Genomic DNA, 10,679 nt, shown 5'->3' on the forward strand with positions numbered 1-10,679 from the left:
TTCATCAATATATGAATATAATTTCTATAAATATAATCTATTTTATTAGGAATAAAATATTTATTTCTTATTTGTATTATATGAATTATATATTGTTGGATATTACGGTTGTTGGAATATGTTTTTGATTATATAAGTAGGGAGACGACCCTAAAATACTAAAAAACTAAAAAATAATAAAAAACTTTTATAGTTCTATAGTTATTTCTACGCATCCTAATTAACTAACCTCCAACTTCTAGACTTATCATCCCAATTATAAAAATCATCAGTTAGCATTCTACTAAAGGTCTTTACAGTAACATCTACAGTAAGCATATTACTAAAAGTCATATCAGTCCTAGCATAATAAAAGTTAACATAAAAAGGTATGCAGACCCATCACACATCCATAATATGATCATAAGCAAAAAGGAAAAAAAAAACAGAACCCAAAGAGCAGCTAATAGTTCTTAAGAAAATTCCAAACCCGCTGGAGTCTTCCAAGATTATATTCCTAGGTATCCATCTGCTCCTCCTCATCACCCATAGCTTGCTCCATATGACCCTGCTTCGCCAACTTCTTCTTATTCTTTTTAATCCTCCCCTGACCGGAAACCATGCCCAAAATAAAATTCTTCATAACCCCATTCGTAACGCAGCAAAGGGAGCTTAAGGCATCACACAGATTTTTGATCTTCAGATTCTATTCCTCGTTCTTTGTCTTAAGAGTAGAAACTCTCTCCTTGAGCTCCTATAAATTATCATACAAATTATTGTTGTTATAAGTCTTAATAGGGGAGTCTTGGGAATAGGGGACCATCTCCTCATCACCAGACACATTGGGGACCTTAGGGATTTGTTTCGGGGTGTCTGAGTCCTCCTCAATCTCATTGATCTCATCTGCTTCTTCCTCTTCTTCCATTTCCTCTTTTAAATTCTCTTCAAGGTCATTCTCTATCAATTTTGACAAGCCTTATCATAAGATGTCTCTAGTAGAGAATATTTTGGTGGCAACTACACTCCAGGCCCAAGCAAATTAGGAGTTGGCCAAGCAGGAAGAAAAAGACAAAGAGTTGATCAAGAACACTTTTGAGGTTTTGAACAGGTTGGTACCTAATTTTTAGGTACAGAAGAGCACAAGCTCATCTGGTAAATTGAAGGAGATTGTTGATTTTATTCCTAAGCATTATGATTCTTTTCTCAAGATTTCAATAACTAAGGCTAAAGACAAATTTTTTGAAGCCCAAAAACAAAGATTTTTGCAAATGATAGCATCATAGAAAGGTAAACTACAAATTCACTTGCAATCCATTGATGTAGATTTGGCCAAGGGAGGAAAATTTTACAAGACTTGTCTAGATTTTGCAAAGATTACAACCACCTTAGACAAGCAAATCTTAGACTGTAGAAATAATTTGATTCAGATTTCCAATTCTTATAACTCATTAGTAAATCTAACCAGTTCTTTGGATGGTCCAATTTTGGCTATTATGGATCAAATTTTGAAATTAGAAAAGGAAAGGGACAATGTAATAAAGAGAGCAACTGAACTTTGAAATTTCATAGGTCCCTAGCTAGATAACTTATTATTTCATAAGATTGAATGTATATCTAATATGGAGAAGGAGGATCCCATAGAATCAAAGGAAATTGAGTATTATGCCAGTCTCTTGAATGGATTCACCTCCATTCCTTACTCTCTCAAGCCAGTTTGGGACACTTACGTTTTATTTTTTAAGACTATGTATGTTGATATTTCAAAGCTTGTATAGAACCGACATGTATATTTCTGTACAAAATTCTTTGTGGGCACCCCTTTGTCATTGATGTCAAAGGGGGAGGAATACAGTGAAAAACGTATATATAACTTACAGGGAATATATCTGATGTATATAGCAGGTGTGTACAACTCAGGGGGAGCAGATTTAGAGGCAGATTCAGAGATGGTATCATTTTTCACATGAGTGTTGCCATCAATGCCAAAGAGGGAGATTGTTGGCACTTAACACTCATCCGATGAGACAAATGGTATTTAGGGTTGTCATTGAAGGAAACTCATCTTTAGGTGCAAATATTTCTATTGGAATTAATTGATTTATCAAATTTCTTTGTTTGGATCAATCGGTATTCAATACACACAATCGGTATATACACTTTTCTTTACAACCAATTAAGTCTTTATCTCAGTAACATGTATATACGTCTCTCTCCAAATGGGGCCTCTTGAGGTGGCACTTGGTTCATGTTTGGTTTAAAAGAAAATTGGGGTTATGATGTACTCTTCTTCATAGTAAGTCTTTTTGGTCTCTCCTTCCTAAGTCATCCAACCATTGTTTTAGTGTCTAAAGATAAATTGCAATAGGTGTATTCAAATTTAGTTTTGTTTCTCCAATCTAGATTTAGTTGCAAAAGTCAGACCTTTTTCCTAGGTGTACAACAGATCCACATCCTGTAACCCCAAAATTTAATATGTCTCAACTTTCTATAATAGATTTCAAGTGGCAAGCTCTTAGGTCTAGCGTTAACTTGACTCTAAGACCATATCTAACAATAACTCTGTACTAACAATAAAAGTAAATGATTTTATTACTTTTAAAAACCGAGAGAAGCTAAGTCAATTTCTATTTCTTTTGAACAAGAAAATATCCAAATATCATTATTATTCATTTAAATCATTTTGAAATAACTAGAAAGTAAACATGATTGTAAAAGAGTCTATTTTGATATTTACTTCTTGCCTATCCAAAAATGCTAACCATAAGTAAGAATGACAAAGAAGTGGTTAGAGTCCAGAAAATTCTAGTTGACATTATTGAATCTCACTTATTGATATATTTTGCATGAGAGGGAGAATTATTAGGGTGCTTTCCATGCAAGCATAGACCTAGTTGTCCTTTGTACACCTCCCCTTCTAAGAGTAACCCTACCCTTTGCATGGATGAAAACACAAGGCTAGGTCTAGTTTCTGTCTGAGCTTAGTATTTAGATACCCACACAACTCTAGTAATCCATGTGCACTATTCCCCCCTACTAACTTGTATGACCCATTGTCTAGGTTATATGTATCTAGTCTTGGTGAACTGACTAGTACAACAAGAACTTTTCACAACTTTGGCCAAAGGTTTTGATTAAGCTTACTAAGCACATAATACATGCAATCATCTTTCCACCCATCCCTAAATGAGTTTCAAATCGCTAACACTTGTTTTCATTTGACCCATTTATTCTATGTTTGACAAGTGGCATAAGGAAATGCACTCTCTGCACACCATCCTTGTCAACTAGTAAAAATCATATAGTGATTTGGATAGATAGAGAAATCATAAGAGATATAGGTATGTTCAAATTCATCTTTATTACTTTGGTTTGTGAAAATGGTTAGGTCTAATTTAGTTACATTACCTAGTTTGTTCACATTCACCAAAGCGTCGGTTAATTTTGACTTGACTTTTTTACCATGGAACCTAAATAGAGGAGGTGTACAAAATATCGTCCAATTTTTGTTCAACTTCCTCCAAGTGTTCTTCCTATGAAGATCCTATCTATTTACATTTCTACGGTCCTCTATGTGAAAGTCATATGACTTTCAAGTTTTTTTTTCATTTTTTCTCTTAATTCTTTTTAGTATCTTTCTAATTTTATCTCAATGTAGAGATTATGTTTTCTACCCAAAATGAAAAAAATTGTACATCATAATTTATTTATTTTTTAAATTCTTCGTTACGAAAAAATCTTTCTTTTTTCTAATTATTTATTCTTTACTTTATTTTAATTATCTTTTTTTTCGTTCAAGATGATACACAAGTTTTTATATATAGTTTTCTACTTTGTGAATAGGGGATAAATATAGGAGAGATTACATTTAGATTGATAAATAATAATGATATGTAATATATGATTAAGGAGCTAGATAAATATACTAATTACATGTATTATGGAAGCATTTTAAAAATTAAAATAAAAGATATTGTGAACAATAGGATTAGAAATCTTTATTAAGGTTTACATAATGCTTGGGAGGACCAAAGACATATGGAAAAAATGAAGACTACAATGGAGATTCCGAAAAGGACTTTGACGGAGAGTTTGATGGTGATGGAACCATGCAATAGTTGAAGATGAGGAAAAAAACAATAATTTTTTTTTCTAGAAGACCAATAGGGTTCTACTTATATGACTTTTAAGGTGGCACCTTCAAGTGTGCTAGATCATGTGATGAGGAATGATTCATGTTGGTTCCATCTATTGTGAAGGACATTAGAGGAGTGAGATTCCCCAAATCACATTATAACTTTTTCCTCCTCTTGCATTGTGAAAGAAACTATTGTAGTCACCAAGGACCATGGGAAACGTTATGAGCTAGAACCCTTTCTTCCTTTCCAGCAAATGGTATTTCTTTTAGTCTCTCTCGTATGCATGGTTTTGAGGTTGGGGCGTATTCTTTTTGTCTTCATAATATCTATAATGGATAAACAAATGTGGTGTTAGGTGTTTGATAGTTTTCTCACTCAAGCCTATCTATTGCTAATGCTCTATCTAGGGCTCCATCTAAGCAAATGACTCTCCCTCATCTTGGCAACAATAGTTTTGTATAGGGGGAGCTAATTTGTGTAGGTAGGATACAAGTCTCTCTTATTTTAGTTTTTATTAATATTATTATAGTTACTATTAAATATTAAATATTTAATTAAAAATGGTTGTTGAATTTAATTTTAAAAGAGTGCTAAGAAAAAATTAAAATAAATACACATATATTAAATAATCGCTTTAGTTTTTACAATTTTTTTCAATTTATTTATTTTATTGTATATGAAGCTTATTATTTTAATAGATCAATTGAATTCTATCTAATTTAGAAGTGTCACACTTATAGTCTTATCACTCATATCAAAGTAAGAATTGTATATAAAAATTCATATGCTTGCACTAAATTATGGTAAATTCCCAATGTCAAGGTCACATCCTTAGATCTAGACCCAAACCTTGAGGGATCATTTGTAATAGCCTATTCTACATATATACCTTCCTTAGATTCAAAGGCTTCCTAGTTCATGTGTACTAATAGCAAAGTGTGTTTATAATTTTATATCAAATGGTAGCATGATAGAGAATCCATTCAAATCAACTGTTAGCTCCATGCCAATGTCCTAGACAAATATCATGTATACATAAACAAAATTACATCTATGCATAATGATTAGCTAGCAAAAATAAAGTGTTCGCAACCGTATTTTAAACATCTTCCCCATTACTTGGTTCTTTAAAACATAAAGTCTTTAAGTAAATCTTGATCAAGAAGAGGAATATCACCATATCCCATACTAAACCATGGGTAATATAATTTTCCTAGTTACCTACTAGCTATGATGATGATGATGATGATGATGATGATGATGATGATGATAGACCACTAAAAAAATAAGTAATCTTGTTACCAAATAAGTTACCTAATCCATACTACACCATGGGTAATACCATTTTCCTAGTTGCGTACTAGCTATGATGATAATGATAATAGCCCACTAAAAATCTAAGTAATCTTGATACAAAATAAGTTTCATATTTTGAATGTCTTATAGCTTGAACCAACCTAATACTAGTGTAGATACTATCAATTACCTAAATTGATATAAAAATTAGAACCTTGAGAACCATATCTTAAATAACAAATTTGGAAACACACAAATTCCTTGTGATATACCAATACCAATGCTAAAATATTAATAATCTGAAAGTCTAAGTAATCTTGATAAAAAATAAGTTTCATATTTTGAATGTCTTATAGCTTGAACCAACCTAATACTGGTGTAGATACTATCAATTACCTAAATTGATATAAAAATTATAACCTTGAGAACCATATCTTAAATAACAAATTTGGAAACACACAAATTCCTTGTGATATACCAATACCAGTGCTAAAATATTAATAATCTATCACTTGGATGCCATTAGAGAAAGCTTTTCTAAACCTTGTGAAGTCAATCTATCACTTGCATGCTATTGGTAAAATTAAGCCAACCATATTATATGGCTAGATAATTATTTTGGTAGAGAAAACTTCTTGAATCCTACCATTATAAATCAATGATGAGATTATCCATAAAAGGGTCACATGTTTTACAATTTCAATGATCACTTTATGATTTACAAGTTTTCTATCAATATAACAATTTCATTTAATATAATACTAAATTTTAAAAAATCCATATAATAAAGAAAAATCACATAGTGGCTAGTACTTGCCTTGTTTTTAGTATGGTTTTAATAATAATTATGATTTAATTTTAATAATGATTATATTTTAAAATTATAATAATTAAGATAAAAAATTTAACATAATTATTTCATAATAAGTAAAATTTTACTAGAAAAAATTATATAAATTAAAGAAATCATAAAAAAAATTTAATTTCACAAAATAAAGTTAAATAATTGATATAGTTTTAGATTTAAATCTATTTTAAAAAATAAAATATAACAAATAAAAATGTGTAAACAAAACTATATAAAAAATTAAATATTAAGAAAAATTAAATTAATAATAAATAACAATAGTTTGATAGATAATAATTTTATAAAGTTAAATTAATTAAATAAAAATAGTAATAATTTTTTAAATTCATTGTCATTTAAATATAATAAAATATGTATAAAAGTATAATTAGTTTTAAACATATTAATTCAATAAAAGAAAATTGTAACTAAAAATAACAAATCAATTTTTACTTATATAATTATTATTATAAATATATATCCTTATTATTTGATTTGATTATAGATCTATTTATGTTATAATAATATATTATTAAAATAATATAACATTATAAAATTCTATAAAATGTGCCGGAGTAGATCAATAAAGTTAAATTAAATTAAAAATTTAAGGAAAAAGAATAAGTAATCATATCAATTAAATTCTAGTAAAGACTCTTGAAAAATATAATATTAATTATTTGTTCATACCATAGAACTATTGGCAAAAATTTGTATTTAACTTGTTTTAACAAATAGAAACAAGTGCCACATAGTGCCAAGTGCCTTAATAATTTTCTGGTCTCAATAATTTTATCTAATAAGCATTTAAACATGACAAATGAATTGTGTGAATATATAAGATTTTGATTATTAATTATTATTAAAATAACATGTTATTTTTATTTTATTTTTTAAGTTGTAAAAATAAACTTCTGAAAAATTGACTTGTTTGGAAAAAATAAATAAATAAACTGATTTAACTTTATTTTTTTTAATAAATTAATAAACCAAATAATATCATTAAATTTCGCATTCAAAAAACCTGAGATTATGCAACAAAAATATATTTTGTAAATTATAATGTTAACAAATGTGCATCTATACTATCAAATAAATTAAAAAAATTTAAACAAAGAAAACTAATTGTTTTTCATTGGTCTAAATAATTTTTTTTAATAACCGTATAAACACAATAAATGAATTTTCTTTACAATAGTATAGTACTAATAAGATATTTTTTCTAATTTCAAAAATATTTGTCTAAACTAAAATAGCCCACTAAAAATCTAAGTAATCTTGATACAAAATAAGTTTCATATTTTGAATGTCTTATAGCTTGAACCAACCTAATACTAGTGTAGATACTATCAATTACCTAAATTGATATAAAAATTAGAACCTTGAGAACCATATCTTAAATAACAAATTTGGAAACACACAAATTCCTTGTGATATACCAATACCAATGCTAAAATATTAATAATCTGAAAGTCTAAGTAATCTTGATAAAAAATAAGTTTCATATTTTGAATGTCTTATAGCTTGAACCAACCTAATACTGGTGTAGATACTATCAATTACCTAAATTGATATAAAAATTATAACCTTGAGAACCATATCTTAAATAACAAATTTGGAAACACACAAATTCCTTGTGATATACCAATACCAGTGCTAAAATATTAATAATCTATCACTTGGATGCCATTAGAGAAAGCTTTTCTAAACCTTGTGAAGTCAATCTATCACTTGCATGCTATTGGTAAAATTAAGCCAACCATATTATATGGCTAGATAATTATTTTGGTAGAGAAAACTTCTTGAATCCTACCATTATAAATCAATGATGAGATTATCCATAAAAGGGTCACATGTTTTACAATTTCAATGATCACTTTATGATTTACAAGTTTTCTATCAATATAACAATTTCATTTAATATAATACTAAATTTTAAAAAATCCATATAATAAAGAAAAATCACATAGTGGCTAGTACTTGCCTTGTTTTTAGTATGGTTTTAATAATAATTATGATTTAATTTTAATAATGATTATATTTTAAAATTATAATAATTAAGATAAAAAATTTAACATAATTATTTCATAATAAGTAAAATTTTACTAGAAAAAATTATATAAATTAAAGAAATCATAAAAAAAATTTAATTTCACAAAATAAAGTTAAATAATTGATATAGTTTTAGATTTAAATCTATTTTAAAAAATAAAATATAATAAATAAAAATGTGTAAACAAAACTATATAAAAAATTAAATATTAAGAAAAATTAAATTAATAATAAATAACAATAGTTTGATAGATAATAATTTTATAAAGTTAAATTAATTAAATAAAAATAGTAATAATTTTTTAAATTCATTGTCATTTAAATATAATAAAATATGTATAAAAGTATAATTAGTTTTAAACATATTAATTCAATAAAAGAAAATTGTAACTAAAAATAACAAATCAATTTTTACTTATATAATTATTATTATAAATATATATCCTTATTATTTGTTTTGATTATAGATCTATTTATGTTATAATAATATATTATTAAAATAATATAACATTATAAAATTCTATAAAATGTGCCGGAGTAGATCAATAAAGTTAAATTAAATTAAAAATTTAAGGAAAAAGAATAAGTAATCATATCAATTAAATTCTAGTAAAGACTCTTGAAAAATATAATATTAATTATTTGTTCATACCATAGAACTATTGGCAAAAATTTGTATTTAACTTGTTTTAACAAATAGAAACAAGTGCCACATAGTGCCAAGTGCCTTAATAATTTTCTGGTCTCAATAATTTTATCTAATAAGCATTTAAACATGACAAATGAATTGTGTGAATATATAAGATTTTGATTATTAATTATTATTAAAATAACATGTTATTTTTATTTTATTTTTTAAGTTGTAAAAATAAACTTCTGAAAAATTGACTTGTTTGGAAAAAATAAATAAATAAACTGATTTAACTTTATTTTTTTTAATAAATTAATAAACCAAATAATATCATTAAATTTCGCATTCAAAAAACCTGAGATTATGCAACAAAAATATATTTTGTAAATTATAATGTTAACAAATGTGCATCTATACTATCAAATAAATTAAAAAAATTTAAACAAAGAAAACTAATTGTTTTTCATTGGTCTAAATAATTTTTTTTAATAACCGTATAAACACAATAAATGAATTTTCTTTACAATAGTATAGTACTAATAAGATATTTTTTCTAATTTCAAAAATATTTGTCTAAACTAAAATATAAGTGTTAATTTTTTAACAATTCATATTTAAAAAACAAATTTTATGGATTTTTATTGGTTGAAAACTTCAACCATGTGGGTGATTAATGAGGTTCAATTGGCATAATTTTCAAAAAATAAAATTAAATAAACTTGCTACATAATTGTGTGTTATCGCAATGCTTTTTTTCGCCCATAGAAGATTAATTTTATCTTATCTCTTATCTCTGATGGTTTTCATAAAAGATTGGTCTGCAGCGGTCGATCAATTCCCATCCTCGCCTGCGATTTCTTATAAAAGTTTGCATGTGGAAACTATTTTCCTACTCAGAAGTTCTTCCAATAACAACGAAATGACATGCTCCAGGTAGTCATATGTTCAAGTTCATTAGCTTGCCATGTTCTTGAATGCGCCCTGGTGGTTAGTTGTTATACGGTAGTTTACATATGTCGTGATCGGACCATTCCCAGAAACATGGATTAGGTTCTCAGTTGATATTTTTCATGAACTGCGATGGCATGGTCTGTACATAATTGCTTTGAAATTAAATCAAATATTTCCTTAGAACTCTTCGCAATTCACAGATTTTCTTATAAGTATAATGGCTTTTAGATTTTGCAATTGATGCAGTGTGGACCTTTGGTACGATAGAGTTTTGGCTCTTTTAACTAAATATCTGAAAAATCCAGAGATCGCGGTTGATTCATTTTCTATATGGTACTACTGAATCTCACACTTTATCTCATATTTCAATTTTATCTCAGGGAATTTGGATGGTACTCCTATTTGTGGGACTTCATACCAGATATTGATTCTTCCATTTAACACTTTCTGAACGGATTGGGATAAAGTCATAATTAATATATGCAAATTTGAAGCTAAGGTTATGAGGGTTGGTTATCATTGGGTATGTGTATAACATATTTATGTGTACGGCAAAAAATCGCTTCAAATGTATTAGGAAGATCTTTTCTGTGCTTGAAATGAACTAGCCCTTATCTTATTTCTCATTATGAGATAAATGGTTTAATGATAACCTGTAAATCTGCTAGCAATAATTAATGAAAATGCTCCTTGTAAGGAAAGTGGGTTTTATATTTTAATTTATGTTTATAGTTGTAAATTTTTGGAGTGACAACCAATTAACTATTAATTTAAACAAAGAGAGAAA

The sequence above is a fragment of the Cryptomeria japonica genome, chromosome 9 (assembly GCF_030272615.1).
Source record: "Cryptomeria japonica chromosome 9, Sugi_1.0, whole genome shotgun sequence".
Classification (NCBI taxonomy): Eukaryota; Viridiplantae; Streptophyta; class Pinopsida; order Cupressales; family Cupressaceae; genus Cryptomeria; species Cryptomeria japonica.